This window comes from Lissotriton helveticus, chromosome 12, assembly GCF_964261635.1.
Source record: "Lissotriton helveticus chromosome 12, aLisHel1.1, whole genome shotgun sequence".
Classification (NCBI taxonomy): Eukaryota; Metazoa; Chordata; class Amphibia; order Caudata; family Salamandridae; genus Lissotriton; species Lissotriton helveticus.
This window is the reverse complement of record NC_136073.1, coordinates 654,142,565-654,160,886: the sequence shown is the minus strand read 5'-3', so window position 1 is coordinate 654,160,886 and position 18,322 is coordinate 654,142,565.

Below are 18,322 nucleotides of genomic sequence, written 5' to 3'. Positions count from 1 at the left end.
TGATTGCTATTAGCCTGGGCCTAAGCTCCTCCGGGGGCAGGTCAATGAGGTGCCTCTGTGTCTATCTGTAGCCTGGGGAGTACAGGAACGGGCTCTGCTAGAATGTGCGCATCCCACAAGAAAGGCAGATGTGACCTTGAGTCTCCCTGAGCTACCAGCTAACAATCATAATCGGCCTAGCCGCCATCATGGTTTCGAGCAGCGAGGGTGATCACGTAATTTCAGGGAAATAACACAGGCACACGGGAAACGAAACAAACTAACTCTAGTTATATCAATAGGAACGAACAAAATAAAAATTGCAATTACAGTTTATAGTGCATCTTACTTCGTGATTATATAATTACGGGATTACATTGGATATATTAGGCCAATAATGTATGATATCGAAAATTCAATCCCAACAGCTTCCATGTGATATGAGAGATTGTGGCAATTATTTCAAGGTCCTTGGCAACACAAGGCAAGATGGAGATAGGTCTGTAGTTTGAAAGACCATTTTGGTCCAGTCAAGATTTTTTGGGGAAGGTTGTGGTGATGGCATACATGAGAGGTTAAGTTAAGTAACCACTTATGAACAATGTACTGATTAGGCTATTGGCCAGTGGTACTGTTATGTATCATTTTAGGACCCGATTGTAAGTTTCCTGATTCATGCCATTATATAGGTATAAATCACTATCCCCCAGATGCATCAACAACCCATTTTGTGATTCCTTAATAGCGAAAAATACCGATTCACTATTAAGGAATAGCAAAATGGAATGCATCAAGAAATCAATAAAAAAATAGCGATTTCTTAGAATTCCTTAATTGCGACTCACAAATTGCGAGTCACAATTAACCCCTTCGATGCTTGTGACGGAACCGTTCCGTCATCAGTCACGGCTGAGCTGTGCTTATGACGGAACGGTTCCGTCACAACCGCACCCTGTTCTGGAATGTCCAGCACAGGGGCGGAATTGGCGCCGCACGGAAGCGGTTAAGGAATACCTCCCCATTCATTCCTATGGGCCTAGAGTCCCATAGGAATGAATGGGAAGACAATCTCAATTTGCGAGTCGCAATTAACGATTCGCAAATTGAGATTGCGATTTCAAGGGTGTAGGGGTGTCCAAAGGACACCCTTTTGCACCCCTGAAATCGATCTGTGCACATATGTTGCGCACACACATGCCCTTAGGGCATGTGTGTGCGCAACATGAAACTTTGAAAAATGCACAAAAGTGCAGCATTTTTCAAAGTTTTTACAAATTACCATGAAGTTGTACTTCATGGTAATTTGCGTGCCCTATTAGCGAATTCGCTATTTTTAAAACTTTCATGCATTGCATTTAAGGAATCTCAATTTGAGATTCCTTAAATGTAAATAATCGCAATTTAGCGAATTCTCAATTTGCGAATTTTGTATTTGGGGTGATGCATCCCAAATGCAAAAATACGGCTTGCAAAGGGGCAGATTCTCAGAATCTGCCCCTTTGCGAGCGGATTTTTGTTGGATGAATCTATGCCTATATCCTTATATAGGCATAGAAATCATAACCTTATTTAGGCATAGCTCATGCAGTTCAAATACGGCAGGGCTACTTCCACTAGTTCCGAAAATCCCCAACGATTTCTTGGAAAACTCAGCTTCAGCAGCCGGGGACATGTCCAACCGTACGTCAAAGTCGGCACTTTCAAGGTATAAATATTTCCACACTCGCCCAAGCAAACACACTGTGGTTTGGAGCAGTTTGACTATCTACTTGCCCGACGCGCCCTGCTACAGCAAGTGCCGAAGGAAGCCGATCCTCCAGCAGATGCACTGAGAGAGACACTGTCTTTTCTCCTGCCGAGAAATCCAGCTCCAGTGTTTCCAAGCTACCCTGGTGGGTTGTTGGGAAATCGAGTCCCGAGACTGACCATCTCCATTCTAAACTAAGGTACGGAGTTGATTAGACCCTTAGAGAAATCTTGGGCAGATTCTTGGCAAAAGAATACTACCTTTATGCTACACATCAATTACTTCCTCCCTCGTACTAAGCTTAGGTTAGGTACACCGGGGTAGGTGTATTTTAGAAGCACCAGTTGAGTACTTTTAGCCTCTGTTATTTATGTATGTATTTATATATGGTTTAGGAACCATATAATGCTCTTACAGTATTATTTTATTCTACTATTTATACTGTACGCGTTATATTTTACAAACAGTGTTACGATTGTAGCAGTTCATTTCATATGCTTGAGAAAGAAGACTGTTCAATAAAACCTTTTATTGAAAACGCCCGTCTTTCTACTTTCTCTGCACCTCTAGTGAAACGAAGCATGCACGATTGACTGAGTGAAATATCTATCTATTGTTTCCACGACTCTGAAGATACGTTTTATCTTGGGGAAACAAAGTTGTCATGTTTATGCGGTTGTCAGAGACTAATCCCTTCTTGTGAATTCGAGAAAGTTTCCAGTGGCCTCTGAGCTAGCTGGCACACACAATTAAGTCTAGTATATTTGATAGAGATCTAGTCGACCTCAGTCCTACGTCTAATCTATAGGATATATTATTCCAATGCGCAGAGCCTATTGGGAATATAGGAACTACACTAAATGGCGCCCAACGTTTAGTAAGGCACTAATTTAACGCTAGATACTAGAGTAACTCAGTCGTGCTTTTCACAGAGACCCCTTTATCTCGTAAAAACTCCAATAGACGTCTGGAGTGGGTTAAAGGATAAGATATCTGCCTTAAATTGAGTAGGACCAAAAATCCTATGTATTAGTTTTTGGTTTTGTTCAACGTTGAAGGATATAGTGTTCCAAAATATTGTGCACCTTATCTTTATTTCCTTGAAACTTGCTCTGCAAAAACTTTTATTAAACAATGTCGAATAACGACAACAACGCATCCGGTGGAACTGCAGTTCCACCGGTAGTAGTCCATGTATGTAGTCCATTAAATCGTTGCCTGGGCTCAAAGTTGAAATGCACACCCCAGTGGGTCCTGCCCACCTCTGCAAAATGTTAAAATAAAGTCTTCAACATGTTAAGTTCAATATCGCCCCAAGTGGGCGAAGGAGAGCGTGAATGTCAGCCAGCTTCCCATAGTATCCTGGTAATGAGGCTTCCTGTAGTCCAACCTGTGCCTGCGGTTGCATGCACTTGGAGCCGCCAGATCAGCAGCGGGACCTGCTCGCGGCCAGACCAGCTGCTATAAACGAGAAAAAGAGGGGTGCCTCAGTGAACAGGTTGCACCAACAGGAATAGCGCACACCATCGCCAGCAGTTACTAGCACAGCATGACCTCCCACCTTCATGAGCAGCCAAACGCGTTTCGAGCGAAATGCTCTTCGTCAGTGGCCAAAAAGGAAATGCAGAATTGGCAATAGATGCAACCATATTTATTTAGTTAATGAGAGTTCCGCCCCATTGGGCGCATGGCATCGTGGTAAATATAGTCCATTAAATCGTTGCCTGGGCTCAAAGTTGAAATGCACACCCCAGTGGGTCCTGCCCACCTCTGCAAAATGTTAAAATAATGTCTCCAACATGTTAAGTTCAATATCTCCCCAAGTGGGCGAAGGAGAGCGTGAATGCCAGCCAGCTTCCCACACTATCCTGGTAATGAGGCTGCCTGTAGTCCAACCGGTACTCAGACAAAATATCGAAAATAAAATATCGTAAAGACAAAATATCGAAGTTAAAATATCGAAGGTAAAAAATATTGGGAAGCAAAAATATCGGATACAAAAATATCGTAATAGGTAAGTAAGTATAAATATCGATAATAATAATATCGTATGACAAAATATCGACAATACAAAATATCGTGTGGTAATGGAAAAAATAAATAGTATAGGAAAAAATATAATAATTGTACATAAAAAATTGATAAAAAGGTCTATATTAAAAAATTAAAATATATTTAATAAAAAAATATTTTAAAAAAACATATCTAGTTTTAGGAGCGGGTAATTGGGTTTATAGGGGATAAGGGTGGGGAGTGTATTAAAATGTATGTAAAAATACATAAAATAATAAAAAATATGAAAAAAAGATAAATTTTAAAATAATATTTAAATTAATAATATTAATAAATAATAATAGATATCAAGTTTTAGGAGCGGGTTATTGGGTTTATAGGGGATAAGGGTGGGAAGTAATTTAAAAATAATTAATAAATTAATATATGTTTGTAATTTTTTTTTATTAATAATTAATTGGTAAATAATTAATATTAATTAGTTAATTAATTAATATAATTTTGTACATTATTTTATATAATAATTAATTGGTAATTAATGAATATTAATTATTTAATTACTAATTATAATTTTGGACATAATTTTAAATAATAAATAATTGGTAATTAAATAATAATAATTAATTGGTAATGAATTAATATAAATTAGTTAATTAATTTATATAAATTTGAACATAATTTTAAATAATAATTAATTGGTAATTATTTATTAATAATTAGTTAATTAATTAATATAAATTTTTACATAATTTTAAATAATAATTAATTGGTAATTAATTAATATTAATTAGTTAATTATATTAATGAGCTTCATTTAGGTAAATATATATTTTTTACTTATTGTAAATTAATTTGGAAAAAATAATATTAATAATTACATTTATTTATTTACAGCTAATGTGCTAATATATTTACTTTATTGTTATTGTTAATTAATAATTAATTTGTAATTACATAATAATAATTATTTTTGGGTAAAGGAGTATTGTTAGAGTTCAGGGTCAGTTTTCAGTTTTTGGGTAAAGGGGTATTTTTTGGGTTCAGGGTCAGTTTTCAGTTTTTGGGTAAAGGGGTATTTTTAGGGTTCAGGGTCAGTTTTGGGTTTTTGGGTAAAGGGGTATTTTTTGGGTTCAGGGTCAGTTTTCAGTTTTTGGGTAAAGGGGTATTTTTAGGGTTCAGGGTCAGTTTTGGGTTTTTGGGTAAAGGGGTATTTTTAGGGTTCAGGGTCAGTTTTCAGTTTTTGGGTAAAGGGGTATTTTTTGGGTTCTGGGTCAGTTTTCAGTTTTTGGGTAAAGGGGTATTTTTAGGGTTCAGGGTCAGTTTTGGGTTTTTTGGTAAAGGGGTATTTTTAGGGTTCAGGGTCAGTTTTCAGTTTTTGGGTAAAGGGGTATTTTTTGGGTTCAGGGTCAGTTTTCAGTTTTTGGGTAAAGGGGTATTTTTAGGGTTCAGGTTCAGTTTTGGGTTTTTGGATAAAGGGGTATTTTTAGGGTTCAGGGTCAGTTTTCAGTTTTTGGGTAAAGGGGTATTTTTTGGGTTCAGGGTCAGTTTTCAGTTTTTGGGTAAAGGGGTATTTTTAGGGTTCAGGGTCAGTTTTGGGTTTTTGGGTAAAGGGGTATTTTTTGGGTTCAGGGTCAGTTTTCAGTTTTTGGGTAAAGGGGTATTTTTAGGGTTCAGGGTCAGTTTTGGGTTTTTGGGTAAAGGGTTTTTTTTAGGGTTCAGGGTCCGTTTTCAGTTTTTGGGTAAAGGGGTATTTGTTGGGTTCAGGGTCAGTTTTCAGTTTTTGGGTAAAGGGGTATTTTTAGGGTTCAGGGTCAGTTTTGGGTTTTTGGGTAAAGGGGTATTTTTAGGGTTCAGGGTCAGTTTTCAGTTTTTGGGTAAAGGGGTATTTTTTGGGTTCAGGGTCAGTTTTCAGTTTTTGGGTAAAGGGGTATTTTTAGGGTTCAGGGTCAGTTTTGGGTTTTTGGGTAAAGGGGTATTTAATTAATTATGCAAACAGATGCATATAAAAAGTCGATATAGCTGATAATCCGACATTGAAGTGCACGATATTTTTGATGTCGATATTATAGTTAATGTCATTATTTTTTGTAGATAGCGATATTTTTGTTTTCCGATGTTAATGTAGTCGATATAAAAGTAAACGATGTTTTTGTATATCGATATTAAAAAATCGATATTTGTGTATATATCTAGTTGAGTATAGGAAGCCGATATATTTGATTTCGATATTTTTGCTCCGATATTTTTGTACTTCGATATTGTGAATGTCGATATTTTGTCAGACATTCAGTCCAACCTGTGCCTGCGGTTGCATGCACTTGGAGCCGCCAGATCAGCAGCGGGACCTGCTCGCAGCCGGACCAGCCGCTATAAACAAGAAAAAAGAGGGGTGCCTCAGTGAACAGGTCGCACCAACAGGAATAGCGCACACCATCGCCAGCAGTTACTAGCACAGCCTGACCTCCCACCTTCATGCGCAGCCACACGCGTTTTGAGCTAAATGCTTTTCGTCAGTGGCCAAAAAGGGAATGCAGAAGTGGCAATAGATGCAACCATATTTATTAAGATAATGAGAGTCCCGCCCCATTGGGCGCATGGCATAGTGGTAAATGTAGTCCATTAAATCATTGCCTGGGCCCAAAGTTGAAATGCACACCCCAGTGGGTCCTGCCCACCTCTGCAAAATGTTAAAATAAAGTCTCCAACATGTTAAGTTCAATATCTCCCCAAGTGGGCGAAGGAGAGCATGAATGCCAGCCAGCTTCCCATAGTATCCTGGTAATGAGGCTTCCTGTAGTCCAACCTGTGCCTGCGGTTGCATGCACTTGGAGCCGCCAGATCAGCAGCGGGACCTGCTCGCGGCCGGACCAGCCGCTATAAACAAGAAAAAAAAGGGGTGCCTCAGTGAACAGGTCGCACCAACAGGAATAGCGCACACCATCGCCAGCAGTTACTAGCACAGCATGCCCTCCCACCTTCATGCGCAGCCAAAAGCGTTTCGAGCTAAATGCTATTCGTCAGTGGCCAAAAAGGGAATGCAGAAGTGGCAATAGATACAACCATATTTATTTATTTAATGAGAGTCCCGCCCCATTGGGCTTATGGCATCGTGGTAAATGTAGTCCATTAAATCTTTGCCTGGGCTCAAAGTTGAAATGCACACCCCAGTGGGTCCTGCCCACCTCTGCAAAATGTTAAAATAAAGTCTCCAACATGTTAAGTTCAATATCTCCACAAGTGGGCGAAGGAGAGCGTGAATGCCAGCCAGCTTCCCATAGTATCCTGGTAATGAGGCTTCCTGTAGTCCAACCTGTGCCTGCGGTTGCATGCACTTGGAGCCGCCAGATCAGCAGCGGGGCCTGCTCGCGGCTGGACCAGCCGCTATAAACAAGAAAAAAGAGGGATGCCTCAGTGAACTGGTCGCCCCAACAGGAATAGCGCATACAATCGCCAGCAGTTACTAGCACAGCATGACCTCCCACCTTCATGTGCAGTCAAACGCGTTTCGAGCTAAATACTCTTCGTCAGTGGCCAAAAATGGAATGCAGAAGTGGCAATAGATGCAACCATATTTATTTAGTTAATGAGAGTCCCGCCCCATTGGGCGCATGGCATCGCGGTAAATGTAGTCCATTAAATCGTTGCCTGGGCTCAAAGTTGAAATGCACACCCCAGTGGGTCCTGCCCACCTCTGCAAAATGTTAAAATAAAGTGTCCAACATGTTAAGTTCAATATCTCCCCAAATGGACGAAGGAGAGCGTGAATGCCAGCCAGTTCCCCATAGCATCCTGGTAATGAGGCTTCCTGTAGTCCAACCTGTGCCTGCGGTTGCATGCACTTGGAGCCCCCAGATCAGCAGCGGGACCTGCTCGCGGCCGGACCAGCCACTATAAACAAGAAAAAAGAGGGGTGCCTCAGTGAACAGGTCGCACCAACAGGAATAGCGCACACCATCGCCAGCAGTTACTAGCACAGCATGACATCCCACCTTCATGCGCAGCCAAACGCGTTTCGAGGGAAATGCTTTTCGTCACTGGCCAAAAAGGGAATGCAGAAGTGGCAATAGATGCAACCATATTTATTTAGTTAATGAGAGTCCCGCCCCATTGGGCGCAAGGCATCGTGGTAAATGTAGTCCATTAAATTGTTGCCTAGGCTCAAAGTTGAAATGCACACCCAAGTGGGTCCTGCCCACCTCTACAAAATGTTAAAATAAAGTCTCCAACATGTTAAGTTCAATATCTCCCCAAGTGGGCGAAGGAGAGCGTGAATGCCAGCCAGCTTCCCATAGTATCCTGGTAATGAGGCTTCCTGTAGTCCAACCTGTGCCTGCGGTTGCATGCACTTGGAGCCGCCAGATCAGCAGCGGGACCAGCTCGCGGCCGGACCAGCCGCAACAAACAAGAAACAAGAGGGGTGCCTCAGTGAACAGGTCGCACCAACAGGAATAGCGCACACAATCGCCAGCAGTTACAAGCACAGCATGACCTCCCACCTTCATGCGCAGCCAAACGCGTTTCGAGCGAAATGCTCTTCCTCAGTGGACAAAAATGGAATGCAGAACTGGTAATAGATGCAACCATATTTATTTACTTAATGGGAGTCCCGCCCCATTGGGCGCATGGCATAGTGGTAAATGTAGTCCATTAAATCGTTGCCTGGGCTCAAAGTTGAAATGCACACCCCAGTGGGTCCTGCCCACCTCTGCAAAATGTTAAAATAAAGTCTTCAACATGTTAAGTTCAATATCTCCCCAAGTGGGCGAAGGAGAGTGTGAATGCCAGCCAGCTTCCCATAGTATCCTGGTAATGAGGCTTCCTGTAGTCCAACCTGTGCCTGCGGTTGCATGCACTTGGAGAGGCCAGATCAGCAGCGGGACCTGCTCGCGGCCGGACCAGCCGCTATAAACAAGAAAAAAGAGGGGTGCCTCAGTGAACACATCGCACCAACAGGAATAGCGCACACCATCGCCAGCAGTTACTAGCACAGCATGACCTCCCACCTTCATGCGCAGCCAAAAGCGTTTCGAGCGAAATGCTTTTCGTCACTGGCCAAAAAGGGAATGCAGAAGTGGCAATAGATACAACCATATTTATTTAGTTACTGAGAGTCCAGCCCCATTGGGCGCATGGCATTGTGGTAAATGTAGTCCATTAAATCTTTGCCTGGGCTCAAAGTTGAAATGCACACCCCAGTGGGTCCTGCCCACCTCTGCAAAATGGTAAAATAAAGTCTCCAACATGTTAAGTTCAATATCTCCACAAGTGGGCGAAGGAGAGCGTGAATGCCAGCCAGCTTCCCATAGTATCCTGGTAATGAGGCTTCCTGTAGTCCAACCTGTGCCTGCGGTTGCATGCACTTGGAGCCGCCAGATCTGCAGCGGGGCCTGCTCGCGGCTGGACCAGCCGCTATAAACAAGAAAAAAGAGGGGTGCCCCAGTGAACAGGTCACCCCAACAGGAATAGCGCATACAATCGCCAGCAGTTACTAGCACAGCATGACCTCCCACCTTCATGCGCAGTCAAATGCGTTTCGAGCTAAATACTCTTCGTCAGTGGCCAAAAATGGAATGCAGAAGTGGCAATAGATGCAACCATATTTATTTAGTTAATGAGAGTCCCGCCCCATTGGGCGCATGGCATCGTGGTAAATGTAGTCCATTAAATCGTTGCCTGGGCTCAAAGTTGAAATGCACACCCCAGTGGGTCCTGCCCACCTCTGCAAAATGTTAAAATAAAGTGTCCAACATGTTAAGTTCAATATCTCCCCAAGTGGACGAAGGAGAGCATGAATGCCAGCCAGCTTCCCATAGCATCCTGGTAATGAGGCTTCCTGTAGTCCAACCTGTGCCTGCGGTTGCATGCACTTGGAGCCCCCAGATCAGCAGCGGGACCTGCTCGCGGCCGGACCAGTCACTATAAACAAGAAAAAAGAGTGGTGCCTCAGTGAACAGGTCGCACCAACAGGAATAGCGCACACCATCGCCAGCAGTTACTAGCACAGCATGACCTCCCACCTTCATGCGCAGCCAAACGCGTTTCGAGCAAAATGCTTTTCGTCACTGGCCAAAAAGGGAATGCAGAAGTGGCAATAGATGCAACCATATTTATTTAGTTAATGAGAGTCCCGCCCCATTGGGCGCATGGCATCGTGGTAAATGTAGTCCATTAAATTGTTGCCTAGGCTCAAAGTTGAAATGCACACCCCAGTGGGTCCTGCCCACCTCTACAAAATGTTAAAATAAAGTCTCCAACATGTTAAGTTCAATATCTCCCCAAGTGGGCGAAGGAGAGCGTGAATGCCAGCCAGCTTCCCATAGTATCCTGGTAATGAGGCTTCCTGTAGTCCAACCTGTGCCTGCGGTTGCATGCACTTGGAGCCGCCAGATCAGCAGCGGGACCAGCTCGCGGCCGGACCAGCCACAATAAACAAGAAACAAGAAACAAGAGGGGTGCCTCAGTGAACAGGTTGCACCAACAGGAATAGCGCACACAATCGCCAGCAGTTACAAGCACAGCATGACCTCCCACCTTCATGCGCAGCCAAACGCGTTTCGAGCTAAATGCTCTTCGTCAGTGGCCAAAAATGGAATGCAGAAGTGGTAATAGATGCAACCATATTTATTTACTTAATGAGAGTCATGCCCCATTGGGCGCATGGCATCGTGGTAAATGTAGTCCATTAAATCGTTGCCTGGGCTCAAAGTTGAAATGCACACCCCAGTGGGTCCTGCCCACCTCTGCAAAATGTTAAAATAAAGTCTCCAACATGTTAAGTTTAATATCTCCCGAAGTGGGCGAAGGAGAGCGTGGATGCCAGCCAGCTTCCCATAGTATCCTGGTAATGAGGCTTCCTGTAGTCCAACCTGTGCCTGCGGTTGCATGTACTTGGAGACGCCAGATCAGCAGCGGGACCAGCTCGCGGCAGGACCAGCCGCAATAAACAAGAAACAAGAGGGGTGCCTCAGTGAACAGGTCGCACCAACAGGAATAGCGCACACAATCGCCAGCAGTTACAAGCACAGCATGACCTCCCACCTTCATGCGCAGCCAAACGCGTTTCGAGCCAAATGCTCTTCGTCAGTGGCCAAAAATGGAATGCAGAAGTGGTAATAGATGCAACCATATTTATTTACTTAATGAGAGTCCCGACCCCATTGGGCGCATGGCATCGTGGTAAATGTAGTCCATTAAATCGTTGCCTGGGCTCAAAGTTGAAATGCACACCCCAGTGGGTCCTGCCCACCTCTGCAAAATTTTAAAATAAAGTCTCCAACATGTTAAGTTTAATATCTCCCCAAGTGGGCGAAGGAGAGCGTGAAAGCCAGCCAGCTTCCCATAGTATCCTGGTAATGAGGCTTCCTGTAGTCCAACCTGTGCCTGCGGTTGCATGCACTTGGAGCCGCCAGATCAGCAGCGGACCTGCTCGCAGCCGGACCAGCTGCTATAAACAATAAAAAAGAGGGGTGCCTCAGTGAACAGGTCGCACCAACAGGAATAGCGCACATAATCACCAGCAGTTACTAGCACAGCATGACCTCCCACCTTCATGCGCAGCCAAACGCGTTTCGAGCGAAATGCTCTTCGTCAGTGGCAAAAATGGAATGCAGAAGTGGCAATAGATGCAACCATATTTATTTAGTTAATGAGAGTCCCGCCCCATTGGGCGCATGGCATCATGGTAAATTATATCCATTAAATCGTTGCCTGGGCTCAAAGTTGAAATGCACACCCCAGTGGGTCCTGCCCACCTCTGCAAAATGGTAAAATGAAGTCTCCAACATGTAAAGTTCAATATCTCCCTAAGTGGGCAAAGGAGAGCGTGAATGCCAGCCAGCTTCCCATAGTATCCTGGTAGTGAGGCTTCCTGTAGTCAAACCTGTGCCTGCAGTTGCATGCACTTGGAGAGGCCAGATCAGCAGCGGGACCTGCTCGCGGCCGGACCAGCCGCTATAAACAAGAAAAAAGAGGAGTGCCTCAGTGAACAGGTTGCACCAACAGGATTAGCGCACACCATCGCCAGCAGTTACTAGCACAGCATGACCTCCCACCTTCATGCGCAGCCAAACGCGTTTCGAGCTAAATGCTCTTCGTCAGTGGCCAAAAATGGAATGCAGAAGTGGTAATAGATGCAACCATATTTATTTACTTAATGAGAGTCCCGCCCCATTGGGCGCATGGCATCGTGGTAAATGTAGTCCATTAAATCGTTGCCTAGGCTCAAAGTTGAAATGCACACCCCAGTGGGTCCTGCCCACCTCTGCAAAATGTTAAAATAAAGTCTCCAACATGTTAAGTTTAAAATCTCCCGAAGTGGGCGAAGGAGAGCGTGAATGCCAGCCAGCTTCCCATAGTATCCTGGTAATGAGGCTTCCTGTAGTCCAACCTGTGCCTGCGGTTGCATGTACTTGGAGACGCCAGATCAGCAGCGGGACCAGCTCGCGGCAGGACCAGCCGCAATAAACAAGAAACAAGAGGGGTGCCTCAGTGAACAGGTCGCACCAACAGGAATAGCACACACAATCGCCAGCAGTTACAAGCACAGCATGACCTCCCACCTTCATGCGCAGCCAAACGCGTTTCGAGCCAAATGCTCTTCGTCAGTGGCCAAAAATGGAATGCAGAAGTGGTAATAGATGCAACCATATTTATTTACTTAATGAGAGTCCCACCCCATTGGGCGCATGGCATCGTGGTAAATGTAGTCCATTAAATCGTTACCTGGGCTCAAAGTTGAAATGCACACCCCAGTGGGTCCTGCCCACCTCTGCAAAATGTTAAAATAAAGTCTCCAACATGTTAAGTTTAATATCTCCCCAAGTGGGCGAAGGAGAGCGTGAAAGCCAGCCAGCTTCCCATAGTATCCTGGTAATGAGGCTTCCTGTAGTCCAACCTGTGCCTGCGGTTGCATGCACTTGGAGCCGCCAGATCAGCAGCGGACCTGCTCGCAGCCGGACCAGCTGCTATAAACAATAAAAAAGAGGGGTGCCTCAGTGAACAGGTCGCACCAACAGGAATAGCGCACATAATCGCCAGCAGTTACTAGCACAGCATGACCTCCCACCTACATGCGCAGCCAAACGCGTTTCGAGCGAAATGCTCTTCGTCAGTGGCAAAAATGGAATGCAGAAGTGGCAATAGATGCAACCATATTTATTTAGTTAATGAGAGTCCCGCCTAATTGGGCGCATGGCATCGTGGTAAATTAAATCCATTAAATCGTTGCCTGGGCTCAAAGTTGAAATGCACACCCCAGTGGGTCCTGCCCACCTCTGCAAAATGGTAAAATAAAGTCTCCAACATGTAAAGTTCAATATCTCCCCAAGTGGGCAAAGGAGAGCGTGAATGCCAGCCAGCTTCCCATAGTATCCTGGTAGTGAGGCTTCCTGTAGTCCAACCTGTGCCTGCGGTTGCATGCACTTGGAGAGGCCAGATCAGCAGCGGGGCCTGCTCGCGGCCGGACCAGCCGCTATAAACAAGAAAAAAGAGGAGTGCCTCAGTGAACAGGTTGCACCAACAGGATTAGCGCACACCATCGCCAGCAGTTACTAGCACAGCATGAATCCCCACCTTCATGAGCAGCCAAACACGTTTCGAGCGAAATGCTCTTCGTCAGTGGTCAAAAAGGGAATGCAGAAGTGACAATAGATGCAGCCATATTTATTTAGTTAATGAGAGTCCCGCCCCATTGGGCGCATGGCATCGTGGTAAATGTAGTCCATTAAATCGTTGCCTGGGCTCAAAGTTGAAATGCACACCCCAGTGGGTCCTGCCCACCTCTGCAAAATGTTAAAATAAAGTCTTCAACATGTTAAGTTCAATATCTCCCCAAGTGGGCGAAGGAGAGCGTGAATGCCAGCCAGCTTCCCATAGTATCCTGGTAATGAGGCTTCCTGTAGTCCAACCTGTGCCTGCGGTTGCATGCACTTGGAGCTGCCAGATCAGTAGCGGGACCTGCTCGCGGCCGGACCAACCGCTATACACAAGAAAAAAGAGGGGTGCCTCAGTGAACAGGTCGCACCAACAGGTATAGCGCACACCATCGCCAGCAGTTAATTACACAGCATGACCTCTCACCTTCATGCGCAGCCAAAAGCGTTTCGAGCTAAATGCTATTCGTCAGTGGCCAAAAAGGGAATGCAGAAGTGGCAATAGATACAACCATATTAATTTAGTTAATGAGAGTCCCGCCCCATTGGGTGCATGGCATCGTGGTAAATGTAGTCCATTAAATCGTTGCCTGGGCTCAAAGTTGAAATGCACACCCCAGTGGGTCCTGCCCACCTCTGCAAAATGTTAAAATAAAGTGTCCAACATGTTAAGTTCAATATCTCCCGAAGTGGGCGAAGGAGAGCGTGAATGCCAGCCAGCTTCCCATAGTATCCTGGTAATGAGGCTTCCTGTAGTCCAACCTGTGCCTGCGGTTGCATGCACTTGGAGAGGCCAGATCAGCAGCGGGACCTGCTCGCGTCCGGACCAGCCGCTATAAACAAGAAAAAAGAAGGGTGCCTCAGTGAACAGGTCGCACCAACAGGAATATCGCACACCATCTCCAGCAGTTACTAGCACAGCATGACCTCCCACATTCATTCACAGCCAAAAGCGTTTCGAGCTAAATACTATTCGTCAGTGGCCAAAAAGGGAATGCAGAAGTGGCAATAGATACAACCATATTTATTTAGTTAATGAGAGTCCCGCCCCATTGGGCGCATGGCATCGTGGTAAATGTAGTCCATTAAATCTTTGCCTGGGCTCAAAGTTGAAATGCACACCCCAGTGGGTCCTGCCCACCTCTGCAAAATGTTAAAATAAAGTCTCCAACATGTTAAGTTCAATGTCTCCACAAGTGGGCAAAGGAGAGCGTGAATGCCAGCCAGCTTCCCATAGTATCCTGGTAATGAGGCTTCCTGTAGTCCAACCTGTGCCTGCGGTTGCATGCACTTGGAGCCGCCAGATCAGCAGCGGGGCCTGCTCGCGGCTGGACCAGCCGCTATAAACAAGAAAAAAGAGGGGTGCCTCAGTGAACAGGTCGCCCCAACAGGAATAGCGCATACAATCGCCAGCAGTTACTAGCACAGCATGACCTCCCACCTTCATGCGCAGTCAAACGCGTTTCGAGCTAAATACTCTTCGTCAGTGGCCAAAAATGGAATGCAGAAGTGGCAATAGATGCAACCATATTTATTTAGTTAATGAGAGTCCCGCCCCATTGGGCGCATGGCATCGTGGTAAATGTAGTCCATTAAATCGTTGCCTGGGCTCAAAGTTGAAATGCACACCCCAGTGGGTCCTGCCCAACTCTGCAAAATGTTAAAATAAAGTGTCCAACATGTTAAGTTCAATATCTCCCCAAGTGGACGAAGGAGAGCGTGAATGCCAGCCAGCTTCCCATAGCATCCTGGTAATGAGGCTTCCTGTAGTCCAACCTGTGCCTGCGGTTGCATGCACTTGGAGCCCCCAGATCAGCAGCGGGACCTGCTCGCGGACAGACCAGCCACTATAAACAAGAAAAAAGAGGGGTGCCTCAGTGAACAGGTCGCACCAACAGGAATAGCGCACACCATCGCCAGCAGTTACTAGCACAGCATGACCTCCCACCTTCATGCGCAGCCAAACGCGTTTCGAGCGAAATGCTTTTCGTCACTGGCCAAAAAGGGAATGCAGAAGTGGCAATAGATGCAACCATATTTATTTAGTTAATGAGAGTCCCGCCCCATTGGGCGAATGGCATCGTGGTAAATGTAGTCCATTAAATTGTTGCCTAGGCTCAAAGTTGAAATGCACACCCCAGTGGGTCCTGCCCACCTCTACAAAATGTTAAAATAAGGTCTCCAACATGTTAAGTTCAATATCTCCCGAAGTGGGCGAAGGAGAGCGTGAATGCCAGCCAGCTTCCCATAGTATCCTGGTAATGAGGCTTCCTGTAGTCCAACCTGTGCCTGCGGTTGCATGCACTTGGAGACGCCAGATCAGCAGCGGGACCTGCTCGCGGACAGACCAGCCACTATAAACAAGAAAAAAGAGGGGTGCCTCAGTGAACAGGTCGCACCAACAGGAATAGCGCACACCATCGCCAGCAGTTACTAGCACAGCATGACCTCCCACCTTCATGCGCAGCCAAACGCGTTTCGAGCGAAATGCTTTTCGTCACTGGCCAAAAAGGGAATGCAGAAGTGGCAATAGATGCAACCATATTTATTTAGTTAATGAGAGTCCCGCCCCATTGGGCACATGGCATCGTGGTAAATGTAGTCTATTAAATCGTTGCCTGGGCTCAAAGTTGAAATGCACACCTCAGTGGGTCCAGCCCACCTCTGCAAAATGGTAAAATAAAGTCTCCAACATGTTAAGTTCAATATCTCCCGAAGTGGGCGAATGAGAGCGTGAATGCCAGCCAGCTTCCCATAGTATCCTGGTAATGAGGCTTCCTGTAGTCCAACCTGTGCCTGCGGTTGCATGCACTTGGAGCCGCCTGATCAGCAGCGGGACCTGCTCGCGGCCTGACCAGCCACTATAAACAAGAAAAAAGAGGAGTGCCTCAGTGAACAGGTAGCACCAACAGGAATAGCGCACACCAGCGCCAGCAGTTACTAGCACAGCATGACCTCCCACCTTCATGCGCAGCCAAACGCGTTTCGAGCTAAATGCTCTTCGTCAGTGGCCAAAAATGGAATGCAGAAGTGGTAATAGATGCAACCATATTTATTTACTTAATGAGAGTCCCGCCCCATTGGGCGCATGGCATCGTGGTAAATGTAGTCCATTAAATCGTTGAATGGGCTCAAAGTTGAAATGCACACCCCAGTGGGTCCTGCCCACCTCTGCAAAATGTTAAAATAAAGTCTCCAACATGTTAAGTTTAATATCTCCCGAAGTGGGCGAAGGAGAGCGTGAATGCCAGCCAGCTTCCCATAGTATCCTGGTAATGAGGCTTCCTGTAGTCCAACCTGTGCCTGCGGTTGCATGCACTTGGAGACGCCAGATCAGCAGCGGGACCAGCTCGCGGCAGGACCAGCCGCAATAAACAAGAAACAAGAGGGGTGCCTCAGTGAACAGGTCGCACCAACAGGAATAGCGCACACAATCGCCAGCAGTTACAGGCACAGCATGACCTCCCACCTTCATGCGCAGCCAAACGCGTTTCGAGCGAAATGCTCTTCGTCAGTGGCCAAAAATGGAATGCAGAAGTGGTAATAGATGCAACCATATTTATTTACTTAATGAGAGTCCCGCCCCATTGGGCGGCATGGCATCGTGGTAAATGTAGTCCATTAAATCGTTGCCTGGGCTCAAAGTTGAAATGCACACCCCAGTGGGTCCTGCCCACCTCTGCAAAATGTTAAAATAAAGTCTCCAACATGTTAAGTTTAATATCTCCCCAAGTGGGCGAAGGAGAGCGTGAAAGCCAGCCAGCTTCCCATAGTATCCTGGTAATGAGGCTTCCTGTAGTCCAACCTGTGCCTGTGGTTGCATGCACTTGGATCCGCCAGATCAGCAGCGGACCTGCTCGCAGCCGGACCAGCTGCTATAAACAATAAAAAAGAGGGGTGCCTCAGTGAACAGGTCGCACCAACAGGAATAGCGAACATAATCGCCAGCAGTTACTAGCACAGCATGACCTCCCACCTTCATGCGCAGCCAAACGCGTTTCGAGCGAAATGCTCTTCGTCACTGGCAAAAATGGAATGCAGAAGTGGCAATAGATGCAACCATATTTATTTAGTTAATGAGAGTCCCGCCCCATTGGGCGCATGTCATCGTGGTAAATTAAATCCATTAAATCGTTGCCTGGGCTCAAAGTTGAAATGCACACCCCAGTGGGTCCTGCCCACCTCTGCAAAATGGTAAAATAAAGTCTCCAACATGTAAAGTTCAATATCTCCCCAAGTGGGCAAAGGAGAGCGTGAATGCCAGCCAGCTTCCCATAGTATCCTGGTAGTGAGGCTTCCTGTAGTCCAACCTGTGCCTGCGGTTGCATGCACTTGGAGAGGCCAGATCAGCAGCGGGGCCTGCTCGCGGCCGGACCAGCCGCTATAAACAAGAAAAAAGAGGAGTGCCTCAGTGAACAGGTTGCACCAACAGGATTAGCGCACACCATCGCCAGCAGTTACTAGCACAGCATGAACCCCCACCTTCATGAGCAGCCAAACACGTTTCGAGCGAAATGCTCTTCGTCAGTGGTCAAAAAGGGAATGCAGAAGTGACAATAGATGCAGCCATATTTATTTAGTTAATGAGAGTCCCGCCCCATTGGGCGCATGGCATCGTGGTAAATGTAGTCCATTAAATCGTTGCCTGGGCTCAAAGTTGAAATGCACACCCCAGTGGGTCCTGCCCACCTCTGCAAAATGTTAAAATAAAGTCTTCAACATGTTAAGTTCAATATCTCCCCAAGTGGGCGAAGGAGAGCGTGAATGCCAGCCAGCTTCCCATAGTATCCTGGTAATGAGGCTTCCTGTAGTCCAACCTGTGCCTGCGGTTGCATGCACTTGGAGCTGCCAGATCAGTAGCGGGACCTGCTCGCGGCCGGACCAACCGCTATACACAAGAAAAAAGAGGGGTGCCTCAGTGAACAGGTCGCAC